This window comes from Electrophorus electricus, chromosome 22, assembly GCF_041902795.1.
Source record: "Electrophorus electricus isolate QZ-2024a chromosome 22, ASM4190279v1, whole genome shotgun sequence".
Lineage (NCBI taxonomy): Eukaryota > Metazoa > Chordata > Actinopteri > Gymnotiformes > Gymnotidae > Electrophorus > Electrophorus electricus.
In genome coordinates this window covers 13,112,798-13,128,992 of record NC_137518.1, presented here as the reverse complement: position 1 = coordinate 13,128,992, position 16,195 = coordinate 13,112,798, and the positions used below count along the sequence as shown (strand labels likewise).

General features: G+C 42.5%; 1 long non-coding RNA gene across 1 annotated transcript; it reads left to right on the top strand.

Annotated features, from left to right (window-relative positions):
• Positions 1-4,538: 4,538 nt before the first annotated feature.
• Positions 4,539-14,108, top strand: LOC118240374 (uncharacterized). Its single transcript, XR_004775386.2, has 3 exons — positions 4,539-5,013; positions 12,253-12,455; positions 12,722-14,108. It is a non-coding gene; the product is annotated as an uncharacterized LOC118240374 (long non-coding RNA).
• Positions 14,109-16,195: the final 2,087 nt, after the last annotated feature.

Here is a 16,195-nt window from a genome sequence, read left to right as displayed (position 1 = left end):
AGTGCTACACTGTTGTTAATGTTGTTTATTATTATTATTATTATTGTTATTATTATTATTATTAATAATAATAGTAATAGTAATAGTAATAGTAATAGTAATAATAATAATAATGTATTACATTCAAGGCATTTAGCAATGTGAAAAATATTGCAAAAAAGCATGAGAGTTTAAGGGACTCACTCTGCAGTGCTTCTGCTGTTGTCTTTTTGTAATGCAGCCATTAAAGATAATTGGTTCTTTTGAGTTTGGACTACACTGTTGTGCAGGCACACAATCTATCAGGGGAAAAAAGAAAGAAAATAATGTGGCATGGGGAGGAACCGCTAAAACACTTCAGACAGATTGCCACTTTATAACCCTGTGCACACATTCTATCTCACAGGGTCTACAAGTTTAATCTTTTTAAGCTTTCAGAAAGAACCAAATGAAAATGCACAAAATTGATGGCACACTTGAAGGTTCCTTTGCTGTCTGTGTTTGGTAACCTGGAGAATGGTCTCCATTACTGTCTTCTCTCTGCATGACTTACTTCAACAATGACATCGTATGGCTTTCTGAGGTTTCAAACTATATTCAGCAACATCATATCATATCAACGTATTCTGTGTCATTTCAGCGTATTCTATAACTCTGAAGGTAAGATGCTTGAATCACATTTCACCAACTCAGTGAATGTTCGCTTCCTCCTTGTTTCGGGTCCCTAATTTGAATAAATGTCCAAACGATATCCTACTTTTATATTTCAGTGGCAATCTAAAACACCAAACACCCGTCGTCCTCAAGCCTCTGAATCAGACACATGTCTAGATACCGCATGCACTTACGTGCCACAGACATCCACACACACACCACTGCAACAACTTTTCTTTCTTCCTGAAGGTTCTTGTTATGTGTTCTCCGGGGCTGATTCAATCTAGCGGGGGTTTGGCCCACGTATTCCTCAGAGTGTATTTTTTTCCTTTTGACGTGTTTGATTGCAGCTGTCATGCAGGTCTCGCGGCATTACCTCATCTGTCATGTCCAGACAGACGCTTGCTCATCGGTTGTCATTTATATCGTGGCACTTTTCTCCGGAGACTTTGTCTTTGTTGTACACGCCAAAATTGATTTTGACCAGAAGGCTCCCGCCCCTCCATACCCCATTCCCACTTCAGACGTGGTGTGGCACTTTTGAATGTGCCTGGCTTTAAGAGGGTGTCTGACAAGTGAGAATGAGCTCCTAGCACAGTAGCAGGTCTGCCCGTGGGTCAGGCGGGTACCACAGTGGTAGGTCTGTCTGTGGGTCAGGCGGGTACCACAGTAGCAGGTCGGCCCGTGGGTAAGGCGGGTATCACAGTGGCAGGTCTGTCTAGGTCAGGCGGGTACCACGGTGGGAGGTCTGTCTGTGGGTCAGGTGGGTGCCACAGTAGCAGGTCTGCCCGTGGGTCAGGCGGGTATCACAGTGGCAGGTCTGTCTATGTCAGGCGGGTACCACAGTGGTAGGTCTGTCTGTGGGTCAGGCGGGTACCACAGTAGCAGGTCTGCCTGTGGGTTAGGCGGGTATCACAGTGGCAGGTCTGTCTAGGTCAGGCGGGTACCTCAGTAGCAGGTCTGCCCGTGGGTCAGACGGGTACCACAGTAGCAGGTCTGCCCGTGGGTCAGGCGGGTATCACAGTGGCAGGTCTGTCTAGGTCAGGCGGGTACCACGGTGGGAGGTCTGTCTGTGGGTCAGGCGGGTACCACAGTCGCAGGTCTGCCCGTGGGTCTGCCAGTGTAGAAAACAGGTCGAAGAAAATAGTTGCTTTTGTTCAGGTCAAACAGGTGAAGCCAGTGCTCATGAGGGCTTTGGCATAGACCATGTGCTCCTTAAAACAAACACACCATTGACATTAAGATGATAAACAGCTTCAAACCAAATTTTAATTGGTTTCATTATTTTTTATTCTCATAAGATGTTTTAAGATTAATTTGTGCTTTAAAGAAAATGTTTGAGTGGGATTAAAAAGATTTAATGTTTCTCTTATTGTAAGAATGGTTCAGCAATTAATGGAAATTTGGACTAAACATTATCCACTTGTTAGGAAAGGTATTATATTGGAATATTATATTGGAATTATATGGGAATTATATTGGTATATTATATTGGAACAGCAAAATTTAAACAGAAGAATTTCCCTTATTTCATTGATGCTCCACATAAGTCATCAGAGCGTTCTGGCTGCACTAAAGATGAGGAGTTGGAAATGTTTTCCATTTTTCTTGAGTGATCGTTTCAGTATCCATTAGCCCCATGCTGTAAACAGTCGTGTTCCGAGTGGTGCTTTTGTTCCAGGGATTTAGCCCCGCAGACAGACGCATTTGTTATTCCATGCAAAATACCACAAAACATTAACTCATGGCTCACTCCTCACTTCCCCACCTTTCAGTGCCTGCCAACATCTTTTTAGGTACATGCTCATTGCACGTTTTATCAGAAACATTTATTAGTTAGAAACACCTGCAGATGTAAAGTTAGGGACCACAGCCCATCTGTTTCAGCACACAGTTTGCGTGGGCTACTCTCACGTTCTTCATTAACGGCCTGCTTCTCACCATAAGACAGCTGGTGGCTCGATGGTATTGGGTGGCAGGCCACTTTCAACCCAGCAGTGAAACTGGCGTGTAAAGATTCCATCATCACTACCGTGCCTCTCCCACCAGTGTGTCCTCCGCACCTGTTCTCCTACCATGTCAACGGCATCATCGTATTGAGAGTGATGTCCCGTCCAAATAGTACGTGGTCAGCAGCAGACCTGCAGTCAGAGACTGATCCGTAATGAAGGAGACAATGACAGCTGGGAAGCGCATGGCAGGAACAGTCTGGAACTCTCTGGAAGAGCCTGGAACTGTGCACTTATAAAATACACCTATAATATAAGTGTATTTAATAAATGCTAACAAATGTAGGTGCAAGGGAGATGTGTAATGAAGTGGTTATCATTTACATGCAAAGCTTATAGGCCTTTTTTTTTTTTATCTGTACAAACCTTAATGTAAATTACAAATGACATATTCTCAATACCATACAGAGCACCGCTAACACATTTTACACATTTGTAATTATCTTTTAATAATTTATTTATTCCATAGCTAGTATAGATTAGTTGTCAAAAGTGTCAAGGATGATGGATGTGTTGGATGGGTGTTGATGGAGCCTTGTTGGTCAGAAAACAGAACTCTCTCTAGGCAGAGCTTGGTCACTGCATGGGGGTGGGGGTGTTGGCTGATTGGAAAATGGCCCACTCTACAACACCCGGCCCAGCAACCTCTTACAGGCTGAGAGCTCCACCATCACCTCTCATGTGTGACTCCAATCATAAGAGCTTTCCCCTCCTCCGCTCAGGGCTTTGGGTGGGTGGGTGCTTGGGTGTCTGGGGTGGGGGAGTTCAATCTTTCAGAAGTACATCACTTTTCGAGGGGTCTGGCGGGGTGGGGTGGGGTTCCTAGCTCATGGCACTCTGGTGGTATCTGAGGTAGTCTGAAACAGGTAACTCCAGGATGTAGGCCAACTGGCAGGACGTCTCATCATTCTAGCAGGTTTAATTTTTTGCAAGAGGCATTTTATTAAAAGCACGTGCTCGGTGTTCATATCTGTGCTAATTCTGGCACTGGAATTTCAAAACCGTTAGCATGTCATCTGGGCCCTCTGAGGCTGTATATGGAACTGCATGTCCCACATATGCTAATAATTGTCAAAATTAATTAATAACTACGCTGACTTTATTAACATTTTAATAACCTATCCTTGCTTGGTTCTGCGCTCTCTTTCAAGCACTCCATACATTTTATTCTTTTGTTTTACTTTGATTTTTATTTCCTACATTCTTCACCTCCGTGACAGTACTGTGGCATATTTTCTTCTCTAAACGAGTGCTGTGATATTTTTTTTCCCATTGGGAAACATGTAAAAATAATCACACATCAAACTGCATTCGTTGCGCTCCTGTGCCCGTGTTCATGTCTGAAAACATTGCTGGGAAAACCTCGTCATTCTTTATGCTTCTCCTTTACACCTCAACGGTTTATTATTATTATTATTATTATTATTATTATTATTGTTGTTGTTTTAACTCGTGAATAGTTCCTAATTCTGATAGCTGTTAGTGGTGCAGAGTATTTAGACAGCCTTGTCCACCGGAATATAGCCTCCGCTAACGTCGAGAGAGAATTCTAATGGAAATGAGCCCATTTAATTGGTCTCCGTGCTATTAGCATAACAAACCTAATAATAATGAACTGGGCTGGATATTCGAGCGCGCCTTGAATTTAATAATACAAATAAGATGCTTGCAAATTGGCATTGCTGCGGTACATTAGCTCGGCCAGAGTTGCTCGTTACCACGGAAAGGCAGAGATTTCAGGTCAGTGGGTCCTGGACGCGGGCACGGTCCCTGTCACCGCTGCGCGCCAGCCGCGCGTAAGGAAACGCCAGGTGCGCACAGAAGATCGAGGTGACGCACAGAGCCACGGACTAACAATACAAATGCCGGTCCCGTCACACACCGAGTCATAACAAACACAGAGGACTGACGGGTGTCTCTTCAGAAGCTAATAAGCATGTCAACAAAAAAACAACAACAACCAAAAGCCTTAATGTTCACGTGAATCGTCGTGGCGGTCCAAATTTTGAACTTGTAGTTTGTACAAAAAATGCGCAGGACACGCAGCGCGGCGCATCACTTGCGGAGAAGGCTGAGTCGATCGAGCCGAACCTGCAGTAATTCTCAGCGTGAGTGGTGCGGTGGCTCGCTAATAAGCTTTGGCGCTGAAGGGGAATGCTGATGCCAGTGCAATAATAACGAGTATTGCATCTTGCTCACGGTCAAAGTGAACGTACGCGCTATTTGTAGCCGCGGCCAGACGCCATCGAGCCTCTGACCGCAAATAAAGAGAGATATAACGAAAGAAACAAAGCACGAGGTAGGAGGGAGACGCGGGAGGTCGGTGGCTTGTCTGTCACTTAAAAGAAAGAGGACATACATGATGAAACAGGTTTGTATTCATTGTATTACTGGTTGATTTATATTTAATCATATTTCTCATTTCGCAGACTAATACGAAATAATGATCTGGCAAATGCAATTTATTTTGCGCAAGTTCAGTGCTGAGAACAATTACTGAACATTTGTATTTTTGTAAACACAATAATTGTAGAATGAATAAATGAGCACCTACTCAAATGATAAATATGTTAATAAATGTGTGGGTTCAAGTTGCGGTGGTTGGCGACTCCCTTTAACACAGCGGATTGTTTTTTCTTAGAAACAGTAACGATTGCGAGGATAGAATCCGCACCCAACCACCAGCGCCCCCCCTTAATCCCTGCAAAGTGTAATCAACTGTCATCTGCTGTAATCACCGTAATATGGCTGGGCCATGTCGCAGCAATGCTTTCTCCATGATGGAAAATTACTCTTGCAATGTGTCCCTGGGCCACAAAATGCGTTCGAGGTGTTATCAAAAATTACACTCTTATTTTGAAAAATGGGGGTGGCTAGGGCTCACATTTTGTCTTGCTTATTGTCACTGTGAAACTGGAATAAGTGACCTCAGTAGGGGTTTGATATGACTGCACAGTGAACTCCAAATCGATCTTATATTTTTCAATATAAAGGTCATTTTCAGCACATAAACAGGCAGCTTCTCATCACTAATTCCAGTTCTGGTATTATGATTATAAATATTGGATGTTCATTATAATATTGTTTTTCAGTTACATTGTGGACCATTTTTAATCTTGTCTAGGTCATATTTGCCAGTAATTGCAAATTAACTGACATATTACATTGTGGAAACATGAATGAATACATTGTAGATGTGTTTGTAGATGTCTAAAGTATTGTTAAATATAATTATTCTTAAATATTGTGTCACAAACAATAACAAGTAATCAACCTTTGTGAATGCCCTGCAAAACAGAGAAATGCCACATATATTTATGTGTATCAGTTTATTTGTGATTCAATTTGCTGGCAAAATTGCATTTAAAACATGTATCTATAATAATGGAATTGCCCTGTATTAGTAATTCTACCACTAAATGGTAATGCGTTAAGTTCGTCATCATGCTAGAGCAGCACTAACACAGCTTCTGCTACGATTACACCCAAGTGCTGCGTGTGGGATTCTAATGGCAGCTTAAAACCTAAATGGTGGGGGAGAGGCCCATATAGACATAAAGAGAAAAGTACTTCAAACCAGAGCACAGTACTTCTCCAAATCCAAATGAGGAAATACTCAGCACAGTGTCTATCCATCTCCAACACACACACACACACACACACACACACACACACACGCATGCACCTGCTGTTAGACTTGAATAATGTCTTCAGCTAGCCGCCCCCACTACGGGACTGGCCTCCCACTCCATTACTTATAATAAGATATGGATCTGAGAGTGCGTAGGACGATGCTTGTGTGCTGGAGGGCCTTTTCAGGAGAGGTGATACATTTCAATAAATCCATATACCATGAAGTGAGTCGAGCATGTCTGTGTGAGCCTCAGACTTTCACCAGCGTCTTCAAAGTTTCTTCCTCTTTGTTTAATATTCGACATCTGCCTCTATCCTCGTCTCTTTCCACTCTGGGTAACGTACATTTAGGGTATTTAACACAAAACTCTTCACCGAAAAGAATTCGTATGTTTGGCGTGTGTGCAATTTGAAAAAAAGAAATGTATACACAATGGCACTTAAATATGTATGAGGCTTATGTGAGGAAGTTTTTATCTTTTTTTAAAATCCTCAGGCTTTTAAAATTTGCTGTGATCTGCATCAGGTTTGCAGCTCTTTTGGTTCCAAATTTATTCACCTCTACATTTAGCCCCTCTCTCTCTCCCCATTCCCCTGATGGCTGTGCTAAACACATGTGTGCACGGGCTCATCCAAAAGTATGTGTGAAAGGGGTGCTGTTTCAGCCAAGAAACTCACGCCTTGGACTCCTCCATTTGGTTAGGTCCTCTCGGCAGGCCAAAAAGCACCACAAGGCCTCCGAGACTTGCGTGGAGAGGAGTAGCTTTTATCACATTGCCATTTTGTGTCTCAACTCTTGGCCAAGTCCCATGCTGGCTTTAGTGCTAGCTTCGGTTGTTGCCATTACACACATACACTCCAAAATAAGCCAGCAACTATGGAGAAAAAAAAACAAAACTGAGATGTCCACTCTCTTGAAAGCTACAGCCTTTTCACCCGGGCAAACCAAAATTGATTTTTTTTTTTTTCTGCTGACGTCCACAGAGATTAACGTTAATTCTCTTTTGTTAGTTAGACTTTGTAGGACCCTGCCAGTGCAGCGTCTGCATGAAGGAAGTGCTCATCTTGCGTCTGAGTGCGTAATCTCCATCTTCCCAAAGCTCACCCTCCTTCATCCCTGCCGAGCAGAGCCAGCGATAAAAGTTTTTAAGTGTGTTTTTCAAAGTCGCTCCAGTGAAGACATGACTATGAGCTGGGAAGCTTGATACTGTGAGACGTGCACTCTACAACATGTAGGCATTCAACCAAAACTGCCTTCAGTAGCCAGTGTGGCCTGCCCAACAAGTTGGAGCATTTAGACACTGGAGCATGCCAGGTTGAAGGAAATTACTTCAAATTAGCCATCTAATTAACTTTCAGTTTCCACCAGAATTAGTGGCAGATTTTTGTGCACAGGGAGGTGGAGAGAAACCAAAGGTACAGACAGACACATTCCAACTTATTTTAATATTAGTCTAAGACAAACTCCAGGCGAGAAGGGAAGACATGTGAAAACACATTAATTAGTCATCTGTTAGCACAGAATATATTTGTTTAGTTGGAGATTGGTCGTTTTTGATATTCCAGTTCCGCCGTTTTACTGGATATGAAATGAAAGAGTGATGATGAAGGTGAAGGGCAGACTGTCAGCTACAATTCAAATGTGTGCATGTCCATTATGGCTGGAGCAAACATTATTAAATAGGTCTTGTTTATGTATAGTCCTGGTTTCTCAGCTGGCTATATGTTGCGGCATCAGTGGTTAACAAAAACTCTGGAGCTAACAAAAGGTGTAGAGATGGTTCTAGATACAAACTCTGGAGCAAACAACAGGGGTAAAGATGGTTCTAGATACAAACTCTTGAGCTAACAACAGGTGTGGAGATGGTTCTAGTTTTGGCACTTGCCTTTGTAGGTTGGTGCTGTTTGTTTGTTTGTTTGTTTGTTCAGCCATTGTGTGGCTGAAATATCTGAGTAAACCAGTCTTAGACTTGGCTCAAAATAATTAGCTACATCAGTATCGGATTTTTAGTACCATGATAAGAAGTAAGCCCTGGCTCAAAAGAGCCTCTAATGTTGAAGAGATCAGGAATGTTATTCATGGTTAAAGGCATAGAGGTGTCAAAGACTACTAAATAGAAAATGCACCACTATGCCTGAGACTGTACCAACAGGATGCCATCCACTGGCAGGCTTCAAGAGCAGAAACTTTGGGCTAAAGTTCGCTTAAAAATATCCATAAAAAGTCTGGAGGTTTTTTGACATATTTATGGACAGATGAAGATTAACCTGAACTTGAGTATCTGGAGGTGTAAATGGAGAAGAGAAATAAAAAAACCTCATGATTTAAAGCACAGCACCTCATCTATGAAACACAGTCATGTATGGCTGCCAGAAGAACTGACTCACCGAGCTTCTGTTCCTTATGTGACGGGAGGCAATGGGATGAATTCTGAAGTGCAGAGGAGCATCTTATCTGTTCAGATCCCACTAATTGCCTCCAAAGCTGGCAGCTCACCTTGCAGCAGGACAAGAACCTGAGGTACCCTGCTAAAGAAACCACAGAGGGTAAAAAAGTCAGATGTTCTTGGTCAGCCAAGACAGTGACCTGACATGAACCATACTCATCCACTGAAGACAGGACCGAAGGCAAAGAAGGCCCGGAAACCAGCAGGAACTGAAAATAGCTGCAGTACATATCTGACAGTGCATCCATAGAAGAAAAAGGATGCATAGCATCTGCAGAAAATTAAAGGTTGCACACTCGAGGTAGTCATAAAGCACAAAGAGTGTGCAGCCATTTTACTTCAAAAGATACAATTTTCAGTTTGGCCAATTACATTTGGTCACCGGAATTGCTTCCCCGGTGTTCTCCACATCCCTGTATTACATGTAAATACTGTTGAAGTTAACCCAACTACATCATAGTCCTTTCATTTCCAATGCAATGTGCTGCCCTATAGACCTGAAGTAATTATGGACTGTCCTGTATATTATCGTGTGCGATTATAATGCATGTACTTTATCTGACCTTTCCTCTGCTGTGCCCAGAATTACTCCTGCAGCCTTTAATTATATACGGAATCTGCACTGTATTCCTTAATATTACAGTACAGGCAGTGTAGGTATCTGATGACAGCTGAGGTACAGTTTAGCATTCCACTCAGTACTGAAACTCAGACTCTTCCTCCAATACAGGTTAATAGCCCAATGGCCCTGACCACCCTGTGACTGAGGAAAGAGCAAAGAAGCGTGGGAAATGTAGTTTCGGGTCACCGCAGCCACTAAGTGGATTGTACTAGGAAAGTCTATAGCTTCAAGACTTCCTCTGCGTGTAGTCATTAGAGAAGACATGATGACTTCCTGAGCTGCTCTGCAGCTCTAAATGATAATGAAGGTTTATAAAGGTCTTGGTTAAGCCATTCCAACAACCCACTGACTCTGAAGAAGAATTTCATTACTTCCAAACCTGTAGGGTTCTGGAGAGTGGGCAAGACCATGGGAGCGCACGATTCTTGGACTCTTGTGTTCCTGTAGAAAAATGAGAGGCAGGACCAGTACTTTTAATGAACTATCCACTTAGCCGTTCATACATTTTCTGGAAAAGACTACAGCTCATATCTCAGTCAACAGGTGCCTCTAAAATAATAACAAAATATGATCATTAGCAAGACATAAGTAAGCGTTAGCTCTGACATGAGCAAGTACCAAAGGTATTTGCCTTCCTAAACTGGTGATACTGCCATACAAAGGACCTACTTGGGAATTGAAAAATTGCTTGTTTAAACTTGCAATTTTTGAAAAGTCAACATCAATGTTGGAAACATTAAACATTTAAAAACAGTAAAGATTGAAAAGGTGAATCTGTACAGAATGCTTTAAAACCAGAATGATCAGTACACTCTTTGCTGAACTGGTTTGAAACAGATGCCTATTCGCTGGCCCTGCATCTTCTCATCTCCCTTCCAACTTTCCCATTCGTTCCCAACATTCCCATTCGTGTGGTGGGGGAGCTCCGCACCCTCATAAGCACACATTCCGGATGTTTCCGGCACAGGCTGGGGAGGCGATTTCACAGCATGCTCCGCGTCTTCCGTGAGCAGTGGGTTCATTAGCGCTAATGGCACATTAGATAAAAGTCACGAGGAAATTGAGGCCCCCGGGGTCTCTGGCGAGGGGGCAATTAAAATCGCTGATCGCGGCGGTAAAGCCGCTTTACCGCGCGGTGAACGCTCGCTCACCTCGTATGCGGCGGGCCGTCACCTGGGGCACGGTACGGCTGACATACTGCTGGGTTGCGAGGATCTCCATTTGTTATTCATCATTTTGGAGCGAACTCATATGGAGAGAGGGCTGAGAGTGAATGAAATTAAAAACTCGCCGGCCTCGCCTGGCAGCGGGCTCCTCGTCTCACGTCCGTCTCTGGAGGACAGTACGCAGGTCAATATACAGTAGGAGCAATAAAGCCAGACATGCACGTACTTAATTAGGCTGACCAATGAAACGAGCCCAGTGTAAGTGCCACTGCAAAAGAATGGAGATTAAAGCGCTAGCGAAGGTAAAATGACATATAAATTGATTGATGGCACCACGTGCGTTAATGAAACAGGCCTGCCATGACAACAAGTAAAGAAATCTGCTGAAAGTGCTGTTCAGAATGTAAAGATCAAGCTGTCTTACCCTCCTGCAATGGGAAACATGACCAATACGTCATACCTGCGGCAAATTGAATTGCCCCAAAGAGAGGACTGATTTACAAAACATCCGGATTGTGGCTTTAAGCGTTTTAGAATAATGACTTCACCTTGCAGACTCTGGGAGTTGGTTAGATTAGAGGCAGCTGGTGTGCATTATCTCCCTGACTTTTAGAAATGGCAACTCATGAAGAATTCATGCAGAATCACGTGTTCTGAAATGCATAAAACCAAAGAGATTTTTTTTTAAAAACCTAACAAAACAGCAGCCTTGCCCTGGCTCCAGTCTTACCATGACAACAGTGATGTCATGCATGTAATGTCAGTATATCAAAGTCAGTATCCAAGCCCCATAGTGCTCCAAATCAAATCTAGCTATGACTGTATAATCGGAACAAAGTTACTGGACTCTCACTAGTCACGTGTCAGCTGATTCCCAAACATCCTGTGGATCTTGGGTCCTCCAGGAGCACATTCCGTCTTAGGTGAGTTATAGCCGGGAATCTCATCCTCTCTACCATGCAGTTTCTCTAATAGCAAGGAATGTTTTTTAAAGAAAAAGGAAGCAACCCCCTAGGCACAGTGGAGCGTCTGAAAGAGAAGAAGGGCACATTGTTCTCGCGCTTGTCAAAGGTTATTTATGCATTGTTGAGACACTCATTAAAACGTTAGGCAGCAATTAAGAAAGCAGGCATAAATCTATCTTCAAGCGGATGTTAATTAGTTGCTTTGGTGATCATTCCTGGATTTATCTTATCCTGCAAAATTGTGATTATGTACCAATTTGCATATTTCCTTTCCAGAAAAGCACTGTTTTCTATTAGCGTAAAAACCAGTAAACTCTTTCAAATGGACACATACAGATGTGAAAGCAAGCTCGTTATCAACATCAGTGATATTATAATGGGTCGTTCTGAATGGCTCCTTATGCTGTAAGACTGACTGGTTTTTCAGAGTTTTGCCATAGGCTTCGTGTAAGACAGTTGAGCTGGGCTGGCTTAACACTTTATAACAGTTAAGAAGATCTTTATACTAATGTAATTTGTTTGTGAGTAATCTGAGTCATTTTTGAGTAATGTGAGTAAGCTGTGTAATTTTTGTGAAGTTGTGAATTCAACTTCCCCAATTTTATCTATGAAATATTTATAGAAATCCAATTTCCCCAATTATCTATGAAGTATTCATCAAAAAATCTAATGTCATATTCTTTCAGTTCTAGTCTATCAATTTGTCATTGGCTCTCTCTCTCTCTCTCTCTCTCTATATATATATATATATATATATATATATATAAAACCAATAAGGGGACTCGTGCCGGAGGCTGAAACGCGTGAGATCAGACGCACGGACATCACATGCACATGATTCTTACTGATCTCTCAGAGCGTTCAAATCCACGCAGGCTCTCGAGGAGACTTTTCTTCTCCGGAGCTCCAGGAGGTCCCTGGTGCTCATGCCCATACGATGCTTTTGAATGCATGTCCTTCAGCTAACAAACAACATAAAGGTGACTCTCTGAATGCATGTCAACAGCCTCTCGCTAGAGCACGCCACATAAACACCCAGCTGGGCTCTGATTGCGTTTAATCTTTTCAGTTAAGACCTCGCGAGGCCACACTTGCATACCGCCTGCAGATACGTCGGAACGTCTTTCGTCTTTCACTGTTGCCTTTAATTGCCTGGTTATATCCATTGTTATTTTAGCAAAATTTCCCACCTTTCATATAACATAATTTTGAGTAGTTAAAATCGTGTTTTTCTCCCCTCATGTAGTATCCTATACCACAGGAGACCCCTGGGATTGTTTCGTGTGTGCCAGGGCACAGAACTGCAGCCACAACGCTACTGTAAAAGTCGCCCTGTTCTCCGGTGGAGCCAGTAACTTTCCCATGATGCCCTCAGCCCTGCCTCTTTCCACCTCGTGGGAATGCAGCTCTTCGCCACTGTCCTTGAGTTTGCCTGCACGGAGGGGAGCTATTTTGACACTCCCACGTTGAAACGCACTTAGCAAAGTTCTGCTTCCTCCCGTCTGTGGCTAACGTGCTCTACACACTGACAACGTGCGCCATTTCCCCCCCTTCCCACAACGGCCCGACGTGCGACGCAGGACTGCCGGCAAAGATGTTCTGGAAAGCAAGTCAGGTTTCTCGGCTCGCGGCTGGATGTAACCAGCGGGTGTCTCGGAAGGTTCAGAGCGGCAGCACCGGGTGCGAATAGCCCGACTCTGTTTCAGAGAGGCGCCGGGCCGGAGCGAGCCAGCGAGTGTTTGTGAAATTAAAAAGCACTGATGCAAAAATGCCGCGCGAGCAGGACCAGGCGACCGAGGGGCATTTACTCAGTGCTAAGCACCAGTGCTGCCCAAGTAAACTAGGGGAAAACTTTCTCCATGAGGACCAGGCTGGGAGAGAGAGAGGGCCTATATATACCGCCTTATATGGAGATGTTACATTAGAAGGGGTTTAAAAAAGTGGAGGGAGAATGGATCGAATGGAAGGAGAGAGAGAGAGAGAGAGAGAGAGTGTGTCAAGAGCCTTTTCTCTCGCCTTGTCTCCAGGATGACTCAAAAGATGTCTCTGAATAGTTTTACTGTCAAGAAGTCTAATATGCTTTTTTTTCCCCCATTAATTTGCATGTCAGTAACTGCCAGGATATCCAAAAGAAGTTTATGAGAAAAAAGACATATAATTTAATGTTCATTAAGAATTTATTAACAGCTGCTAAATGAAACCATATCAAAATCAGAATCTGAGGAGCGTGCACGACTCTCAGATTAATTAAAAAAGTAAAGGTAAACTAGAGAAACAAATTTTCTCTGCTGGACCTAATTTAACCAGTGAATAAATTATTCAGATGTAACTTTCATTAGGCAGCACGCACGATGAGAAATCACTGAACCTTAAAATCTTTTCTGTCTGGCCATTTCTGGTCCCTTTTAATGTGCTCTGCTTGTTGCTGCACATTATGTCATAACATTCATGTATTCAGAGCTAAGATTTATCTTTGCATTTCTCTGTTTTATCACAGAATCAAAGAAGGCTGCCGCTGCATTCTGGCCACGTCACATTTTTACAGAACCCCTTCAGCCACTATAAATCTCTGTATGTCTAGTTATTAATCTGTAAGGCCATTTTATCTTGGCTAATAAAGCAATCCATAATGAATACAATGGTGTGATGTCATCTCTCAATGTCCTAGAGTCTCTCTTTCTCTCTCTCACACACACACACACACACACACACACACACATATTCACCATTTTTTCTCTCTCTCTCTCTCTCTCTCTCTCTCTCTCTCTCTCTCTCTCTCTCTCTCTCTCTCTCTCTCTCTCTGGGCAATGTCACCTCTGTGGCATGTTCCTGGTGCATTGCTGGCAGGTCTGACTGAGTCACAAGGTGTCATTTTAGCCCCATCGTCTCACCAGCTGCTCCAATCGGGCCGATTAACCAGCACATGCGTCTCTGAGTCACTGGAGAGGACAGGACACCTCTGCTTTTCTCACCCTTTTGGAGGCATTTGGCTAGATCACAGAGATCATTAAGTTAGTGTCCAGACTGCCAGCACCGCACACAAGGATCCATAGAATGTTTATAGTGAAACAGTAATGCTGAGATCACTTCAGATGTTTATGGTAAAAAAAAACAAGTTTGTTTATGCATGCTGTATGCTGAGATTAATTTAGTCATTAAAAATAAGTAGTTTTGAAAAATGACGGTGTTCTTTCTCATAAAACATTTAAACATATTAACTCAACAAAGTACGCTTTCCAGTGTATTAATTGAGAACACACTACTGTTACGAATGTGACTGGTAAATTACATTGGTAGTAGTATAATAACACATTATACACATGTCATCAGAAGACCTAATATTATTGTAAAACTACTGTTCTGCAATGCTGCTCACTTAATAGAAGTAATTAATTTAATGCTGAATTCAGCACTGTGTTGTGTAGCCTCTATATTGATATGTAAAATGTAAGATAAATCCACAGTAGAATTCTTTTATTTCGAACTTTTGTGTGAGATGAGAATGATAAGTAGGGAGATTTGTGCCCTTACAGTTGTAATGAACTCTTCCACTGCTAAAGCAAAATCTAATTTATTTTTCCTCATATACAGAAATCCTGTGAGAAATCAAATTCTCAGCTTACATGTGGTAGAACAATAATTTAAGCTACATAGCTTGGTGTTTACTCTAACAAGACTGTATCTATCTGTCTCTCAATAATAATAACAACAACATAATAATAATAATACGTTTTTTTGTGTATTTTTATAGTGGCTTCACAAATCATTATGAATTTCACCATTCGTTTCGCCTTGTTAGTAACAGCAAAACATACAGTGACGCACAACAACCGTTGCAACGCGCCATATACACCTCTGACTATTGTTAATGCTGTCATGTAAGGTCCATATCGCCACATAGCCTACATAAATCTACACATTTTATCGCAGATATGAATTAAGATGTATAAAACAAGCAAACATACGAATAAAAGCATCTTGCCAAAGTACAGCAGTACATGACAAACACAGGAGGAAGGTGAGAGAAGCCACATCGTGACAGGTGACAGCTCTCCATCTCTCAACATGGCTGACACTGGCTGCCAACACCAACATCACGATCTGTTGAACGATGCAAATGAATTTTAAGTGACGGCTAATTTGCAGGGTGCACCATCACAGCGCGCCAAGTCTTTGTTGATTAGCTGAATGGCTATTGTTGCCGTTTAGATTGCCAAGGGAGAATAGCAGAGCGAAGTTAAATACTAGTGTCAAACAGCATAATTGTAGCATGATTAATTATCGCATTTATTTTTATATTCCATCTGAAATTCATTCAAGATCATGAATAAGATCATAAAGATAGATCAAATCCATTGGCTTGTACAGTTTGTCTTTGGGGAAAATATTTACAGGACTTGTACAGCAGGTCTGGGCCACTCTGACACTGGACCTGTGTATAAGAAACTCCACTCAAGGACGCCCTGGTCCTGGTACTGGTACCGGTACTGGTACTGGTACCGGTTCTCGTTCTGGTACTGGTTTTGGGACATAGCCCAATGGGCCTCATACTAGAACTACTACTAAAACATGTCCAGCAGCAGGACCAGTAGCAGAGGATCTGCATGTTCAATAAAGGTGAAGGAACTCAAAAACACAGGGGCAGGCTAGACTGATTAAAACTTTGAAGTAGAGGTTTATGCTTATTGTGAGAAGAGACTTGAACTGAAGGTAGCTGATA